This window comes from Sipha flava, unplaced genomic scaffold (assembly GCF_003268045.1).
Source record: "Sipha flava isolate LNK unplaced genomic scaffold, YSA_version1 225_pilon_pilon, whole genome shotgun sequence".
In the NCBI taxonomy this organism is placed as follows: Eukaryota; Metazoa; Arthropoda; class Insecta; order Hemiptera; family Aphididae; genus Sipha; species Sipha flava.
Genome location: NW_020272859.1, coordinates 877,485 through 897,981, shown reverse-complemented (window position 1 = coordinate 897,981; position 20,497 = coordinate 877,485). Strand labels below are relative to the sequence as shown.

Genomic DNA, 20,497 nt, shown 5'->3' with positions numbered 1-20,497 from the left:
ATATATATATATATATATATATATATATATATATGTATATATTATATTATATAAACGACTACATCCTAGTCATACTTCTATATGCAGTGTTGAATCTAGGATTTTTAAGAAAATACCGCATCGCGGTGGTGGTGAAAATAGGTCCGGCCGCGATATTTGTGTTTACAGCGCTGCGATTTTCTTACCGCCATCGCCACCGCATCGCAGTGCGCGCGCCGATTATGCTATTGATCCATTTTACCGCTACCACTACCGCCACCGCTACCACTACCGCCGCCGCGGCAGCGTGCGCGAACCTACCGTTCATAACCGCACACTTTACATCGATCAATACCGTATGAGTCCCAAACAAAATCTTTTTTTTATCCTGGGACTTACTTGAGGTGATGTTGCATAGCAAATCGGTGGATATTTTCGTTTTAACTGTCCGGAGTGAGTGACCTCACTCGGTCTCGAGGTGCACTCATGTTATTTTAGATAAATGTATACATAATTGATATATATATATAAATTTGTGCGGTATTAAACGGTTTGATTTGGCGAAAATATGTGGGATATAAAAAATATAAAAGTGTGCGGTTATGAACGACGCCCGTGCCGTGTGTATCGCCGACACGGCAGCTGCAACAAGTCGGACTCGCAGCGGGAATGAAACGAGGGTATGGACGCCAACGAGTCGGGAATTTCTTTGTGAATACAGCTGCACGTATAACGCGTACACAGCTATCACATGTATAGGGCATTGTTATTCTTCTTATAATATTATTATTATTGTTCGTATAGCACTTTATTCATGAAACATTATACTCTTCGCGGAGTTGTCATACTGGTTTCGTTCAAGAATAACAACGATCAAATTACTGGATACGTGAACATAACCTGTGCAGCCATATTCTTCTTCTAACAACTAATCCCGTACTGTTTCATATATTTGTATCCTCCGCATTGGTTTTTATATCGTTTCATTGTTGCCACATGAGGCGATGGTCAAGAGACTGCGAACATCGTAATTTAACATACATGGTATCGGATAAGAATAGGATTAGAACAAAAATACTTACTTTAAATTTGAAATTATATAACTATAATTATAATATTTTGAATTAAAATTTGAAGGGGCTCTTTTTTTATTATTGCACATGGGCCCATATTTGGAATGAACCGCCACTGGTCGCGTCGTTATTAAATTGCGTCGTTAGTGGATCCCCATTAACTTTGATAGGAAACCGCTCGTATCGCAAAAATCGTGTCGCGTTACAATCACCTCGTGTGCGGACGGCCTAATATTAAAGCTAACATCACTACATTTGAATCATTGAACGTAAATTTACTATATTGTACGTATATTAGATAGAGACAACACATGCAGGTGTGGTCCTCTTAATATTATTTTTATCGGATATCGTTGTCGTCGGAATTTTGGGGAAAAATTTATATCCACACTGTCACACTATATTACTAATTTGACTGTATATTAATAATCCTATGCTGTTATTATGAAAATCTGTTTTTATTAAAATTTAGTGGACATCCATTAACATTTTTTTAAAGTAGACTGATTAATAAAAATAAAAAAATTGCCTAAAAATTCAAATGGATGTAGATGCATATGTCTATATATTTAATATTTAGAAGAGGTACTATAACTTTTTCACCTATTATAAGAGCGGAAAATTTTTGGTACCTATAGCCCTAAAAAAATAAATCCGCTTCTGTTAATTACTCAATCATAATAAAATTATTTTTAATTATCAAAATAATGCGTTAAATTACGATAAATGCATATGTTATTATGAGGAATTATATTTTACAATATTATTAATATCACTTCCTCCGGTAATGTCATTAATTCAAAAAACACACACACGCTTCACATGAAGAGGGGTTCCCGGGTCTTGGCCCCACTCAAAAAAGTTCAAAAGTCATCAATTACTTGTTACGAAAGTACAGAAAAAAAGAACATTAAATTTATATCATATGGTTATAAAACTTTTCATTTTTATTTATAATAGTAATAGAATAATATAATTATTAACTAATACCTTATACATATTTTTATATTATAAAATCATTCGTTTTTTAGAAGAATTATAATTCCTCTTCTCCGGACAAAAAATTGAAAATACGCCACTATTACCTAAATATATACGTCCTTATATATATTATATACATTCAAATTATACGTCATACATCAAACCTTCTTTTGAAAATCTTATGTAGTGTGAAATTATATTTTCTTAATGGTAAAATTTGATTTCATTTTAAAATACATGCATTTTGAAACGTATCTTGTTAAAGATTAGGGGTTGTTAGAGGGCTAACGGCTTTAAAACGTGTTGTTTGTGATATTTATGGTTTAAGGTATTAATTATTTTTGGTTGTTATTGTTTTATGGTAGGGTCTTAGGGGCACTGTTTGTAAATGTCGGTTGAATGGTCTTAAGGGAAAACACGCATAGTGTTAGATGGATAAATTCAAATTATATAACAGTACAACAATATTGTATCGACACGGTTTTCATATTATAACGGATGATTACAATTTACTTAAATTACAAATACAATATATATATATCGATGACAAAACATAGAATAAAGACTTGATCTGGACGCCGCGTCGATCTGCCGATGGCCAAAACCAAAACCCTTTGATGTTCTCCCGGTTGACGGAACCAGCCGTCGCCGTCGGCCAAACTGGTTGTGACTGTCGCGATCTTGCGGACGTCGACAGACACGCCGCGGTCGTTGTGATAACGACCGTGACAATATTGTACCAATATTATTCTCATCGGAATACCCATACGTGTAAGCACATATAACAAACTGTACGTACAGTCCATGTTATAGACACTATACTATAGATATCGATCGAAACATTGGAACGTCTAAAGGTGCGTTTACATTAGGCCGCGAACGCGAACGAACGCGAATGATTTCTACCGAACACATTCGTACGCGAATTCGGCATAACTGTTTACATTACTGTGTTCGGAACTGTTCGCCACCGCTCGGGCTTGTTCTCTAGAATTCGTTTTGAACCTTGAAATTTGTCTTTCAAAAACTGCATCGCTTTAAAAGCATACCATTTGGAACGAAACACTTCATCGGTTCCAGCGCCGGAACGGCTTGTGCTTCCTTCAATGCGACGTTCCCTTCTGTATGATGCTTGTAAGCTATCCATTTTCCTCCTCACTTCATTGACATTTCTATTCATTTCTGTAGCTATTTCAGACCAATAGTCGATTTTTTTTTTGCCATCTTATATTGGCTATTAGTCGGATCCCATAAAATTGGTCTGGCTTTAAATAAATCAATAAGAAGTAGACACTCTTCATCCGTCCAATCCATTATTTTAATAATATAATATTATAATTATAAAAAAATAATAAAATAAAACTAATATAATATTATAATTATTAATTAAAAAAAAACGGCGGTGCGCGTGGTAACCGTCTCGAGCACGACCGAATTAGAAATGACGGCCGAATATCGTTCGAACCTTTAAGGTGCGTTTACATTACGGCCGCGAACGCGAACGAACGTGAATTCGGCTTACTAACGATTAAGTGTAAACAGTACGCCGAACGCGAACGAACGCGAGCGAACGGCCATTCGTACCATTCGTTCGCCTTCGGAGCGGTTCGATCGGTTAGCGGTAAGATCAAAAGAAATGACATTCAGTGTGAACGTGATTCGGCCCGTCACAACCGATTCGCTTGTGTTCACATTTATACTAAACAGTATTTTGAAACTCAAATTCCGAGCGAAGGCAAGCGAATGCTGACGAATGCTGAAGAACGAACACGAACGAATAGTCTGCACGGTGGGACCGAATCTTTACCGAATCCGCGTTCGTTCGTGTTCATTCGCGTTCGTTCGCGTTCACGGCCGTAAACGCACTTTAATTTGATATATTATCAAAATAATTTGATATATTAATGATTATATTATCTGCGACGACATACGATTTATAGCGGTCAGGTTTATCTATTTTTTTTTTCTTTCATGTGGGTTTCTTCTGGGACTATTTTCAGTTTTTCGATGAGCAACTCATACGTTTAATATTAGACAGTATTTCAACGAAAACAATTGCAAAAAAATCTGCAACTTCCTAATAAAAATTAATCTTATTAATACTATTTAACGTAGTGAAATCTAAACCTTGTTCATAAGCAAACCTTTTACTACTCTTTAAACGCACACAGACATCTGTATATAAAAAATGACTTGTCCTGAGTGATTCATCGTCACCTAGCTGGAACTGCTGAAGCTATGAATATAACATTTAGACAGTAGTTTTGCTTTGTGATGTAGACACCCTCTAAGAAAGGATTTTTCAAAATTCAACACATAAAGGGGTTAAAAGGGTTAAAAGGGGTAAAAATTAAAAAAATCCTTATATATATATAAAATAACAGGTTTTTTTTTTTTGTTCCAATTTTGTGACGACATTATTTATTATTTTTCCAATTTTTTTCACAGTATTGTTCCAAATAATTTCTTGAGTTTCACTACGTCATCCGATTTTTCATTTTGTTTTTCGGAGAGAAGAGAGGTAGGGATTGTATTTTTATGTTCCAATTTTTCGACCATACAATTTTAAATTATTCCATTAAATGTAAATATTAACAAGTAAAATTAAAGACTAGTTAAATTTTTCTTTTGAATAATAATCATTTATAAATTAAAATTTTTTTTTTCACTCTATTTGTATACCAATCGAAATTTAATACATACCTATTGTTTCAAATAACCCGTTGAAAAAGTTTTCGTTTGGTCTAACGCTGTGTCCAATGTGAACGTGGCGAACGCGGCAAAGGCGTTGTAAAGGTACGGTTTCCAAACTGCGGCTGGCCGCAGCGGCTAGCCGCAACGATCAGCCGTAACGACTAAACGTTGCGTGCCGACTGGTTTCCTAAATACGACTAGACGTTGCGGCCGGAGTTCATTTTACCCTAATATTGTGTAGAGTACAGACGTGTTTTTTGGTAAATAATTTATTTATTATACTAGTTTTGTTGCTAATTGTTAGTTTGTTAACAAAGTATAGTGATGGAAGAAGTTATTGATAATATAATATAATATCTTTATGTATTCGTGGGAGCTATCATACAATACGGATTGCTTCTCAACTTCTTCCACCAAAACTTCATCATTGTTCGACGAAAATGTAGATTTTGACATAGTTTTTAATTAAAATGCAAAAAATACAATGAAACACTATATGACACGCACCACGACTCACGCAATGTACTGCTACCAGACCACTATAGCCGCGAGCCGCAACGACTATTTAAATCACGTAATCGTCGATCGCACGTTGGAAACCACGCTCCGCAATTTTAAATAGCACAGTCAGACTACGTGTGCCGTTGCGGCTAGCCGCTGCGGCCAGTCGCAGCTTAGAAACCGTACCTTAATGCGGGCGACGCGGCGAATAAAATTATCAAACATATAAATGTAGATTAGATTGTCCAACGTAGGCGATAAACGCGGGCGACGCGAACGAACTAATTCGTTCGCGTTCGCCGCATGGTTTGAAAATCAAATTGTTTTGTTTTTGGTCGCGCGTTTAAGCGAACAGACGTCAAAATATTTCTATTACAATTTACGATTTATTATTATAAATGATTTTTTTAAAAATTTTTATACGACTATTTTATGATACGAATAGGTAAACGGGTAATATATATTATTAAATTATAATATATAGTATTTTAACTATAATAGTATTATATATTTATATATTAGATATTGTTGTATGATCAATATGGAGCTCATTATATCTGAGGTACAAAAAATGAACGTGTTCTTTGGAATAAATGTAATACAAAGTATATTGAATATTTAAATTATAATATCTTATTTTAACTTTTAAATATAGCTTATTGTTGTCAGTGTTACGAAAATAACTAGGTACACTAAAATTACTGGCCGTGATCGAGCTATTTATCTCGCAATGTTTGAAATAAGGTATATTTATAGTTTATCGTATATTTATATTTATACTGTATTATTGTAAACAATATAATAATTATTTTTCAATAACAGCTGAAACATATTGTAGCCACTATATTTTGTATAATATAATTTAGTATTCGACCGTCTCGACGTCTCGTGTAACGTGTTGTTTTCTGTTGTTCTGTTTTAAGCATTTTTGTATTGAAAAATGCCTAAAAATAAAACTTCGACTAGTGCTCGTTTACGTGCGTTTGTGTCAGAATTCGGAAGTGATATTTTTTCGACTGATGGATATATACATTTTTGCAAGATATGTGACGTTAAGGTTGCCGCAGATAAAAAGTTCACTGTGGAACAACACGTGTCACGTCAAAAGCATATACACGGTATTGAGCGCAAAAATTTACAAACTGAAAAATCAAAAAATCAAAGTTTACCGACACAACCATCTGGAAAATGTACATTTAATTATGATTTGTGTCAAGCCCTTTTATCGGCTAATATTCCGTTGAATAAATTATCCAACGATGGTTTTCGTAATTTGTTGGAAAAATATACAAGCAAGAGTATTCCCGTCGAATCGACATTGAGAAAATCGTATGTTGCCCAATGTTATGAAGAAACAATGAACAATATAAAAAAGTATTGTGAAAATCAAAAACTGTGGATTTCTATCGACGAAACCACAGATGTGGAAGGCCGGTATATCGCGAATGTAATTATCGGTACGTTAGAAATTGGATGCCCAGGAAAAATATTTTTACTTCACACAGAAGCACTGGAAAAAGCTAATCATACCAGCATTGCTAAATTATTGGATAAAGCACTTCATCTTTGGTGGCCTCAAGGGATTAAATATGACAATATTTTGCTGTTTTTGAGTGATGCAGCGCCATATATGGTAAAGGCTGGTAAAGGCATAAAAATAATGTACTCTAAAATGGAACATGTCACCTGTTTAGCTCACGGATTACACAGGGTTGCAGAAGAAGTTCGTAAATATTTTCCTAAAGTTGATCAATTAATATCTAACGTAAAAAAATTTTTTTTAAAGTGTCCTGCCCGTATTCAATTTTTTCGAGAAAAGGCACCGAATATTTCTTTACCGCCACAGCCTGTATTAACTAGATGGGGGACGTGGCTAATTGCCGCAAATTATTATTGTGAACACTTCGAAACTTTAAAAGAAATAATACTTGGTTTAAATAGAGAAGACGCTACATCGATTGAGAAAGCTCAAGATCTCATGGACGATTGTGATTTGAAAAGTGACTTGATATACATTTACTCTAATTTTGGAACATTGAGTGATTCTATAACTCAGTTAGAAACATTTGGGCTTAGTCTTCACCACTCGATAAAAATTGTACAAGATGTAGAAAATAAAATTTAACAAGCAGGAAATAGAGTAGGACAAGATATTAAAAATAAATTAAAATCTGTTTTGGATAAAAATACTGGCTTTAAAACAATGACGACAATTTCAAAAATTTTGAATGGTGAAAAAGTGTCGAACCAAAACTTTCCAGACGACCTCAATAATTCCGATATTGCTCATTTTCAATTTGCACCAATTACATCAGTAGATGTAGAAAGAAGTTTCTCAAAGTATAAGAATTTACTTTCGAACAATCGCAGATCATTTACTATAGAAAATATCAAACATACACTTATTGTTCAATGTAATAAATTTGATTAGGTTATTTAATTAGGATCATTTTATATTTTGTTTTAAATATTTTTGCAGGATATTTATGGTTTATATTTAAATAACAATTTTTAACAAGATATTAAATAAAAGGTTTTTTTTCTTAAAAATATAAAATAAGTCATTTTTTTGCATTTTTTAGTTAATAAAGTTATTTTATTTTATAATTTGACAATTGTTGGGTCATTTTTTAAGGTTCTTTAGGTCATCAACTTCCGAGCCCTACTCATAATAATTGATTGTGTATCGAACGCTGTGTATCGTATCGTATAGAAAAGTTTGTAATAAAGTCAGTATTTATACAGTGGTTAAGAAGAGTTTGAATTATATATTTTTATTTTTTTTTTTAAATGGATTGAAATGAAATACGAATAAAATTTAATAACACAATTTCATTATAAATTGAAAGAAAACATAATGACAGTAACTTTTTTTTTTTTTTTTCATTTATAAGGAACATTGCGAACGATACAAAGAAATAAAGCAGTCCAAAAAGACGTTATCTACAGCCGGAAAAAAGAAGTGTACAAAATATTATAAGAACCCACGTCGTAAGTATGCATTTATTGCTATCAATGGTAAAAATCGTTTTATTAAAACTATGGCCAATGTTACGAAGAGTGTGCGTTATTATATAAAAAATGAAGAGCTTTTCGATATAATTAATTCTAGTCTGGACAATTTATATTTTGTACTTTAGTACTTATGTATATATCGATTATTTTTTACTATAAAAAATATTATTGATATATAATATTATATAATCATAGGCAGTGCTCGACTTGGCAAAATTAAAAAGGGGGACTCTATTTACTTTAAAAAAAAGAACGTCCCCAAAACTGGCTGAGCGTTATGGTTATAGCGTAATATTAATAGAGGGACGCTAAAATTTCTGAAAATTAGTTAGGATACTCCGTCTCCTGTGTCCCTCTTCAAGTCGAGCACTGATCATAGGTTCATATGTATGTACATATACAGTAGCGCACACTCATTCTTACTGACATGGGTCGATCATATTATATTAATACCGACCAACCACATGTTTACCCATAAACATTAGCAAAGCAACTCCAATAAAGGTAACTATAGAGCTTGAGGTAGTGGAACTTAGCACTTAAGGCATGAGCCTAGATCTTATCAAGTTTCATTTGTTCAAAATTAAAATAACATTTAGAAAATTGAAAATATTTTTAACCACCCAATTTTTTTCGGGGGTTCGATTTACCCCCTTGACCCATGAGGTGTGTGCCCCTGTACATATTATGTATTTATAGCATAATTGTAGGTAACTACGAAATTGGAATTATTCGGGAAGTACCCATGTAGCTGATTGAGATTTTATTATTTCAATTATATATTGTGATATTATTATCGTTTTTCATTTCAGTTTACACCCTTAGTTTCATTTAGTGGTGATTGTGTATTCATGTAGACTGTTTAACGTAAACATTTTATATTTTTATAAATAATATGTTATTATTTTTTTTTCTTAATATTTATGAGTAAGCTGAAAAAAAGTCGTTCTGTTAATCCGGATTTTCAATAACTCGGATAAATCCCCAATCCTATCTACTCCGGATTAGCGAGACTACTGTAACAATATTTTCGAAATAATAAAATAAAATGTTGCTATAAAAATAACATAGTACTCCCAAATAAATACTATTCTGAGTTTATTGAAGATTAAAAGATTTTCTTTTTATATGACAGTGATAAAAAATATGTGTAGATAGATGATAATAATATTTATTTATCATATGGAACTAAATAAACATGTAACTAATGACATTTTTATAAAGTGTTATGTTACATATTGTGTTTATTCTGCGTCATAAATATTTAGACGTCGAATAGTTCTTTTGTGTGACTATATCGTCAGATGAGACTATATGATTGGAGGGCGAATGAATAATATTGCTTTATAAATATTTTTAATTTGAAACCATTGTACCATTGCTCTCAAAAAATGATTGTGAATGAAAGAGGTTGAGTGGAACATTTTATAATTCTAATGATAGTTAATACAACGTATAATAGAAGAACCAAATTTCTTAAAGTCAGGTTAAACCTTGAGTAATCAAAATTTTGTAGAAAAAATTTGCTATTTTTTTATATATTTTCATCAGTTTTCACAATTATTTGGAAAACTATTGGACCAATCGTTAAATTACCACCTAAAATCTTTTTCCTACATTTTACTTTTTATTTGATGATGATCGGAGTAATCTTTCTAGTCGAAATCGTCTACACAGACACGAAAAAAAAATAGATTATGATTAAAGAAATAGTTCACTCACAATTTAAAATAATAGTAATGTTACATTAATAGACATTCCACAAAAATTCATGTGGAGTCACATTGCTTTACATATTAAGCGGAATAATTGTAGGACAATCGACTAATCGTTTTTGTTCTAAAATCAGTTTTACGGCATGGCACGGCGTGAAATTACCATGCAAACAATAGCCTGAATTCATAGATCTGAATGTACAAGCAGTGGTGGTATAGAGTCAAATTCATAATAAATAATCTAATTATAATGATAAGTGGCATATTCAATAATAATAATAATAATAATAATTCTGTGAATGGAGTTTACATCGTTCAATGTTATATCATATATAACTACATTAAAATTATAATATATAATATTTTATTTTGTAATAACTAATAAATATTAATAACCTACTTGGTGCAAAGCAAGTATTTTAACAAAATGCGTAATTTTAGATGCGTCTGAGTGGATAATTATTATCATTTATTATATCTTTATATATATTTTTATCGTTATTAGAAATTATTATATGATAAGATGTATACCTACGTCTTTGATAAGAACATTTTAGTAAACGAAATATGGAAAGCACTGACGTTGTTAACACGATGGAAAATATTACGGAGTGTTTAGTGAAAAGGGTAACATTTTATTAGTTTTAAATAATTATACTTTTTATAAAGATCGCATTATACAAGCTAGTGTAAAATGGCGATGTACATTAAAGTCGTGTACGTCAAAGCTGTTTTTAAGTGAATACGAAACGATGCTTTTAAAATCGGTTATCGAACACAAAAACATTCGCCGCTTAAAAATTTAACTAATTTGTGGGTATACTGTTCAAATTGGTTTGGAAAAAATTATAAATTATTAAAATGTTTGGACGATGTGGTGTGTCGTCCATACGCTTGTGGCATACGTTTGCGTGGCTTAACATAATATATACAATTTTGTATAAAGTAGTCTGGGCGATAACAATTTTTTTTATACTTACTTTATGTACTTTATATTTTTATATTACTTTTTTATATGTATTTTTTTATTCCCGGCGTTTTAGCTCGGAAAAAACAGACAATCCATAGTGTGTTATCAATTATTATTTTTATACAAAGAAACATTGTGTTACTTATCGGTTTTATTGGAGTTTATATTGATTTATTAAAGGTTAAGAACATCCTAGTCGAGTTATCGCACAAAGTAATAATGTTAATGTACACTGTTCTATAACACATAAAGTTCTCTGCCATAAAATAACGGTGTTGGTAACCGGTACACAAAAAAAAAAAAAAAAACTATTGAGCAGTAACAAAAAAAAATATTTAAAAAATATTTTATAGCCAAAAACATTTCTTTGCCAATCTATATATTACTATGAATTTGGAAACTACCCATAATACATGTGTACAAACAAAATCATCGCCACAAAGACTTTTGTTAACCTTCTGTATGTAATACATGAGTCGGGTATACATTTGCACGTGTAAACCTGTGGATCTCATAATTTGTTCTGCAGCCGCGCGAATGCCGTTTTCACCCCTCGTCACTACATTTCAAACACCCTCGGTAAAAAAAAAATCGAATACACGACCACAGAATATGCACTGTGGTCCTTTATTGCTTCTCTACAGGATGGCCTAGCATGTTTTCCCTATCACTGTAAATATTATTTATTTTTTTCGTTTTTTTTTGTAGTTTTATTTATTTTATAATTTATCATGAAAAAAAATAATATCTAGGTAATTCATATCGCTATTTAATCGCTCGATTGGCTATGAAAAAGTTTTTGGTTTCATAAAATTGCTAAATAGCTATTTTATACGTGGAAAATGGATACATCAAATATGAAAAACCAAAAATTGGTTACACAGTTATGTTATTAATGTATGATATATTTTGAAAAGAAGCAACATGAAAAGGTACAATGGTTATTAAAATGAATAAGCATAAAAATTAGATAATTTTTATCTCTTCCGGTCACACTAATGCCTTTATTTACATATAATATGTACAGGCAACGTCTTACAAGTTATCTTATTTAGATTATGTAAATCAAAAATGTACAAAGTCCGTTTTGTGTGTTAACTTCCGACGTATTCGGATCCGTTTACAAAATCTATAATGCGTCTGGCTAATCAATTAAATGAATTTTTATATTAATTATTTTATTAATATTTAATATATAATGTTCTATATTAATTACTGCGCGATTACAAAACTAAATGGAGTTGCAATTATTTACTTAAATTTTGCTATGTTTGGCCTTTTATTATGAACAACACTATTTAGGAATATAATTTATAAACACATAGTGATTGAGTTGAATATTTTATAAATACGCATTTGCATTTATTACAAAACGACTAATAAAAACCATTTTGTTGGCGAAATATTAAAATTGATAAAGAATTGAATCGTTTATAATGATATGAAGCTATATTTTAGCACATATGCCAGTAAATTTTTTCTGCTACCCTCCAAATATTTCTCGTAGTATTCAAAATTCTAATTTTATACATCACATCGTAGTCAATATAAAGTATTCATGTTATATTTTTAATTCGTGGATTTAATATTTTTACGATTATATAGGTAAGTTTTGAACTTATCTCACTTGATTTTATTATACATATTAATATATTTTAAATAATATATATAATAAATAATATATTTATACAAAAGGAATTTATAATTTGATTTTTGATATCTATAAGTGTATAAGTATTAATTAATAAAACTACTTTCAATCATGTTTATTATAATATTAAATACGGTCCTTGATAAAAAGCTGAAAGTAATATGGCCCACGTAAGGACTGCTATATTAACAAATACAATTTAAAAAATAATATATTACATATTTTCTAAAACAAAGAAGCAGTCATATGTTATTATTTGAACTCAGATTTATTGGTTAATAACTATTTCTTATCAAACTCGATTCATATATTCGAGTTGTATAAATAATTTTGGAAAAAATTAACTTTGAAACTTTTCTTATTATAACCATTACTAAAATTACAAAAATATTTTGTTCAATATAAAAATTATTATAGAGAAATTTATTATACTTCCAAAAACAGTGATGAGTGTTCCATCAATTTGCATATCGATTGATTTTAATTAAAAACAAAAAATTATATATCGAGCTTTGTTTTAAACTACATATTTTCCCATTTTCCATATGAGGCGCATAGAAATAGAACAGCCTAACCTACAAAAGTTGTGATTGTGCAGGACGGGCATTTCAAGTTTTGACTATTTTTCATTTTTTTTTTTTTTCTTATTAGGCATAGGCATGTTACTAGCATAGGGCTGGGCCACTTTGGTTCTAAAATTATAATCATAATCATAATCATATATAATATAATACATATTATAATAATATTATGTATAAAATATCAATATAATCATAATCACAAAGCCAAATACAATATAGTGCTGCTATTTAGTAAATAATTTTTTTGCGGGATAGGCTATTGTGGATTTCAAATATCATATAAATGTGAAATGTTTTATCGTTTAAAACAAAATTTGATTTTTTGTAGGTTAGGCCGTTCTGGTTCTATACGCCTTATATATTATGTTAATATTTCAATGTGTTCAGCATATATAAAGTAAATTTCATTAAAAAAAAATGCGTATTGAAATTCAGTTATATTTCGCGAAACTAAATCAATTTAACGGCTAATGGCTGGGCGTGTTATTGACATGAAGATTAATTACTTGTTATAGTCAGTGACATATTTTCGAGGGATGGAGGGGGTTCTCGAGTCTAACACCCCCCCCCCCCTCAGAAGAAATAAAAGGTTCAGAAGTCATAAATGACTTCTTACGAACGTATAGAGAAAGAGAATATTAATTTATTAATATAAATTATACAACTACATGATTGTGAATGTAATGGTTATATAAAAATAAATTACTTGTATATGTATTATTATAGATATTACATTGTGTGATTATTGTATTATATGTATTTTTACAATATTTTAAAATTATTTAATTTTTAGAAAAATTTTAAACCCCTTTCCACCAAAAATTTGAAAATATGCCACTGGTTGTAGTTGTCATTATATAATTAAACAAATCGACTCCTTGACTGTATATAAAACGCGTGTCACTCTGCAGCACGTGTACAATATTTCAGTGACTCACCGATTTTAATTAATTCTTGATTTATACAAATAAATATAAAAAACGTGATGGTTGAAAATAATTTGATAACACCATTTTTCGAATTAGGTATTCATATAAATACGTTACAATAGTTAATTACTTAAATATAACAGTAAAAAGCTGATTTTGATGTGTGTACTTTTAAATTGCTTTATACAGACGATATTAAATTATTTTTTACACGTAAAGACTAAAAGGTTAGTCATTCCTGGTCTATAGAGTATAGAAATAAATGCTTAATTAGTGTGATTAAAATGAAAATGAAATAATATTGAATAATATTAAACCATTCCGTTTAATTCTTTTGGATCTTAGTTTGTAGTAATATATATTCATATATTCAAATGTCATAAGTTCATAACATTCTCATAAAATGATATGTATTTGATTCGTTTTCACCCATTATGCACAGCGGCCAATGAAAACGACTATCTAATAACCAGGGCTCGGAAGTTCTGGCAAATGCATATTTTTCTTGGTTCATCCTAGTACATCCAAAGTGAGATACAAATATGTTTCAAACTACTTGGATATCATACACAAAATTTAATTTTGCTATTTTTTGCATACTTACAAGTTTTATTGCTATTTTGCTAATTTAGGGTTCATAGTGCTATTTCTGGGTATATTTTCACATAATACAGGAAATAATCACATTTTGCTGATAATAATGATTTAATTAGTTATAGTTTTAAAAATATTAGAATTATTGGAAATAAGTAGACATCACCAATTGTTATTTTATTTTTTCATCGAAAATTTGATGTGCTAATAGTTAGTGACTTAATAAAATCATTTAATTATAAGTACACTTTTACGAATATATTTAATTAATTTAACATTTTTGTTGAGTTTATAATTCAATCAGTCCAAACGTCTATGAGCCTAAATATTCGTAAAACGACATTTAATATTTTTTCTAATAAATTTATAATTTTTTCAACATAAATGCATATTTTTTGATTTTTCGTGCTATTTATAGTGCATATTTTAGAATTTTTAAGTGTATATTTAGGAGCTTAAAAATAACATTTTTAGTGCACAACTTCCGAGCCCTGCTAATAACTATGGTATTACGGACAATGAGCTGCGGCTACGAAGATTATTCACGTTGTTCGTTTACAGTTTATAGACTTGTAAACCTTTCATATAGCGCTATACCTACGTATTCAGTGTATATATCAATCCGTACAACAGGCGCGTACCGTATTAAGTGACTAAGAACTAAAAATAAAAAAAAACCTATACATGGGCGTTTAGATAATATTTTACCGTCCGATAGAGGTAAAATGGAAGTTGGAGACACGATACATATCTACCTTTCTAATTATTTCGAATGTTCATTGTTATGCGTTTCGTTTGGGCACCGATAATTCATTGTTGAGCCTATAGGCACATGTTATGTGTGTAACGTATAATATTGTAATATCTATATATGTGCGTGTGTGTGTGCGTTTAAAATATTTAGAGTTTTTGTTGTTAGTTGAGTTCACAATACCCGAAACAAACCTGTTTTCCATCTCGCGGAGGGTGCATACATTAATATTCAGCCTTTTCACCGCGGTCCATCGTATAGTTCCGATGTACCAATGCGATGCACGGTATGATGACCGACGGGTGTCACCGTACACCACTGCACAGCATTCGCACGGCTGATTATTCCCGTCGATAGTATAGGATTACACATCGCAAGAAGTTTAAATTGAAATTATTTTGACGCACGCGAGTGGTGGCGTCGTAAAAACGAGTACGCATATATTATGATACAAATACCCGTATATACGACCGACGCGGGCGCCTACCAAATACGTTTAAATTCCGAATGCAACGAAGAAATTGTAAATACAAAAATTACCATCCATTAGAGAAATTGTATTTATCCACGCTTTGATTATATTCTTTTTTTAAACGTTCTCCGACTGAATACGTATCAATAATATGATATTTTTACAACACAGAGAACTGATTGGTTATTGAAAATGTACGGAAAAACAAAAATACAAAACTAATTAACGCGAATGTACGATTGATTTACTTAACAGTTGAGTATAGTTACTATACTCTTTTAGTTCTTCTCAGTGGCGTACCTGTGAAACATTTTTTTTTTTTGGGGGGGGGGCATAAATTAATTGCACAATTTTTTATGGTTATAATATAATCTGAAATTGTATTATAAATTATTACTAAATAGTAAAAACTACTCATGTTGATCACTTAATATCAATGATAATCACATTATAAAATAGTGATTATATGTGACCATCACTCCTAATCCCAATTTGGTCGAATATTAATATTTTATATTACATTGATGAGTAATATCAAACACGATTGTAATCAGTGAAAATTAAAAATATTTATAATTTACATTTTTTAAGCTGAACAATTAATTTTCATTATGACATCAAAAAACTTCTCGGGGAGGGGGCAAATGCCTCTGTTACCCCCCCCCCCCCACTACAGGTACGCCACTGACTCTTCTTCATTAGTTAAATTTGTTAAAACATGCTCCATGTAAAATATTTTTAATGTACGTTCCATGTTTACTTTCAAAAGCGAACGACTCTTTAGTTTTTTGATGAAATACATATTCACTCTATACTTTATTCTAGTGGTTCTCAACCGATGTGTCGCGAAAAACTAGTGTGTCACGTATTATCGTGGTGCGCAGTGGCGTCATTTAAATTTTTTTTTTAATACGCATGGCGCATAGAGCAGGCCATTATCTAAGCCGATCTAAAATTTTCAACACAACAAAAATAAAATAATAATATTTTTATTTATATTTATGTTCAATTCGCTGATCATAAGTATCGCATTCATTTCTTTATGAACTAATATTTTATCTACTTATCTATAATATTTTCTTTAAACTGTTTAATGTTTAATTAAGTAAATTTAGAGGTTTTTTTTTTAAATTCCAATATATACATGTATTAATTTACAAAGGCTTTAATTTTTAACTTTTCGAAAATTCATTGATCGTTACAAATGCGTCACCATTTATATGAATCTAAATTAGGGTATCATCCTAGAAAAAAGGTTGAGAAAAATTTCTCTATTTTAATACTTGTTAGTATTTGTATTTTAAAATTTCTTTTAAAAAGTTTAAGCATTTGTACCGGTACTTACCATTATTTCTGAACAGTGGCGTAGCCATGATTTTTAAATGGTAGGGGCTAATCACTATCTTGGATAAGTAAGGTAAGAGAGGATATGAGAATTCACCCTTAATCCCCCCTCCACCATCTACCACCAAATTTTTAAATGTAATTCAAGCATTTTAGTATAGTTTTAAAAATATTTATTAATATATAATAATAATAATAATAATTTTGTTTTCAGTGTTCAGATACTTGCTCCACTCTGACAGCTGCATCTTAAGCGAATTTCTGGCAAATTCAGTTATTATTTCACTTTCATCGAATTGCTCTTTTTTATTTATAATAGCCATAGCTAACCTATTCAGTTTGTTTTCCGACATGGTGCTTCTTAAATAATTTTTTAAGTGATTAAGTGCAGAAAACGTTCTTTCCGGAGTAGAAGAGGTAACTGGTAACGTGGCGAATAATTTTAAAAAATATTTTATGTAAGGTTGAAGATTGGTGCAATGAGAGAGTGAATCAACAGCAGAATTCGGTTTTGGAATAGTATTTTTACTTCATTGTTGCCTCTACAGCTCAGCTCTGATTGTAGATGAGGTATCATCATGGAGATCTTGGGCATATATTTTAGCAGCTTTTATAATATTTTCATCAATTATAAATTATTAGTGACTCTCCACAACCTTGCATGATAACCATCAATAAGATAGTGATAATCATGATAGAAACTAGAAGTATTAGTAATCTGTAATATCTACGCCAAAGACAAACACCTGTTATTTGTTAATCGTCAACATTTAGTTAATACCTAAGGTTTAAAATAATTAAATAAAAATAGTAGTATACTAGTTTAGTACATAGATACATTATACATATAAACACGGCCCATGGGAGGGGCTATAGCCCCCTTAATCCCCTCCCCTTGGCTACGCCACTGTTTCTGAATAATAAGATATATAAATTCATAACTTTTGATCTGTAGTTTTTCACAAATTTAGTTAACAAATTATGAAAATTATTTATTAAATTAGTAATAGTATTTCGTTTATTTAGAAAACCGTCTCGTGAAATAAAAATGTGATTACATTTAAATTTAATGTTCCCACAAACTAAAAAAAAAAAAAAAAACTAAAGTGATATGTACTGAATGATTATATAGGTAGCTATGATAGAGTCAGGCTATACATATTTTTCAATTCGTACTGTATGAAGTATTTAAAAATAGAAAATTTAATCAAATCGGTGATCATCGTAAATAATATTATTTCAAAGGTACCTAGTTCAAATAATGATAAACATTTTAATGCGATCATTTTACGAGGTTTATCAATAACTTGTTTAATAGTATCATTTTAATTTTATATATTTATAATGTTTTCATTTATTTTTAATTTCTCGCTCAAAATATGAAAAAGCCATTAAAATCTAATTGAATTTAAAAATAAGTGTTATAAAAAAGAAATTATCGTTAAAACCCAATTTTTTTTGTTGTGTAAATCGTTTTAATTTTTCTATGATAGAGACGTACTGAACATTTTTAATACAAAACTATAGAATTTTAATACAATAGTTAAATACAACCTATAGAATTATTGAAAAGTAAATATAAATACATTAACTTAATAAAATATGTTTTTAAAAAAAATGGGAGTATATTTAACCAAAATATAACAAAATAATTTCTGATTATCAAAACCGTCAATGTATTTCAATATAAAGTATTAATAAAATTATGAAATTCATAGGAACTAATTTGTCGCACACTGTTTGTAATGGATAGGCAACTTCATATGCATTAAAGTCTGTAATATTGTATTTAAATGTAAAACGTGTATAACTTTTTATGAAATAAAATGTAAAAACAAAATAAGTATATTAAACTATTTATTTAATTCATAACAAAAATAAATTTCAAGATATTGCAATCCAAAGTAGTAATTTAAAAAATTATTAAATTTATTTAAGTAACAGCGATTAAAATTGTCAAAATACAAACTCGGTACGCTTTCAAATTCTGATATTCATCCATAGAAAGTAATCTTTATACATCTAAATTAAAATATTTATATAAATTAAATTAGATTTAAAATTCTATAAATAATTCATAGAGTCATAAGTAATTTGATTTAGAAAATTTAGAATTAATAATAGCATTTTCATTAATTAAATAATTCATTAAACTTATTGACTTCGTACAAGACGAATAAAACTTTGTATGCTTTCTACTTAATTTTCCTTATTTCAGTGAATCCACGTAAAAAATTAATACTCTATTTTAAAAATTTTAAAATTATCACAGCAACTATTAAAACAATATATTTTTCTCTTAGAAAATACCTTTACTGTAGTTGTTGTAGCATTGTCTTACAATTAATTCAGTCTAAAGCAGTTAAAACTTCTACATGTGTTAACATAATGAGATAAATGTTGTATGAATGTATTAATAAAATGTGAATTATACAATAACTTCTAACAAGAAATAAATAAATAAGAATAAAAAAAATACATCAATCGGCTAATTCTGTTTGTCGTAGAAACGGTTGGTAAAATTCATAATATGAGCTGTTATCATTTACTTATATAAAACTATAAATTAATTTCAATAACAAAATATAAAATATAATATAAATATAATATAATATAAATAATTTTAGTAGTATTCACAAATATTAAATATATTTAATTTACAAGAAAAAAAAAGAGTAGAAAAGTAAAGAGGTAATTGAGCCAAATAAATACTTGAATCTGCCATATAGCATGATAAAACTACTGTATGTTTATGTCTATAAACATAGAGATAAACACATTATGTTTAAAGTAAAAGTTTTAATATTTCATCAAAACTGAATAAATCATATTTTTAATTAATATAAAAATGCAATATCAATATTTTCCTACAATACAGAAATATATAGGTAATTTTTTTTTTAAAACTTGATATACGAGAGGCAAATGATAAGTAATGCACAATCATGAATTTTTTGAGAACGGAGAAAAATAATTGAAATTTAAAAAAAAAAGTAAGGATGTATACTTCTTTAGCTACACATTAATATCTTTATTCTTCAATATAATCAGTGATTATTAATCACCATTGGCAGATATACATTTCTCCCAACGAGCTACAAGTTTCTTCATACCGTCACTGTAATATAAAGCAGTTCTTTCTTTTATCTGTTATGTGCCAACAGCTCGATTTCAAATTGTGCAGTCGAAGATGTATTTAATTTTAATTAATTAGACATGAGACTTTAACTTTTTAATACATTTAATA

General features: G+C 29.7%; 1 protein-coding gene across 1 annotated transcript in view; it reads left to right on the top strand.

Moving 5' to 3' along the window:
- The window catches only part of LOC112683404, a 28,722-nt gene that overhangs the window by 912 nt on the left and 7,313 nt on the right, over positions 1-20,497 (top strand). The window contains exon 2 of the mRNA XM_025554441.1: positions 8,123-8,219. The gene's annotated coding sequence lies outside the window, so the exon portion shown is untranslated. The remainder of the gene's footprint in view (positions 1-8,122; positions 8,220-20,497) is intronic.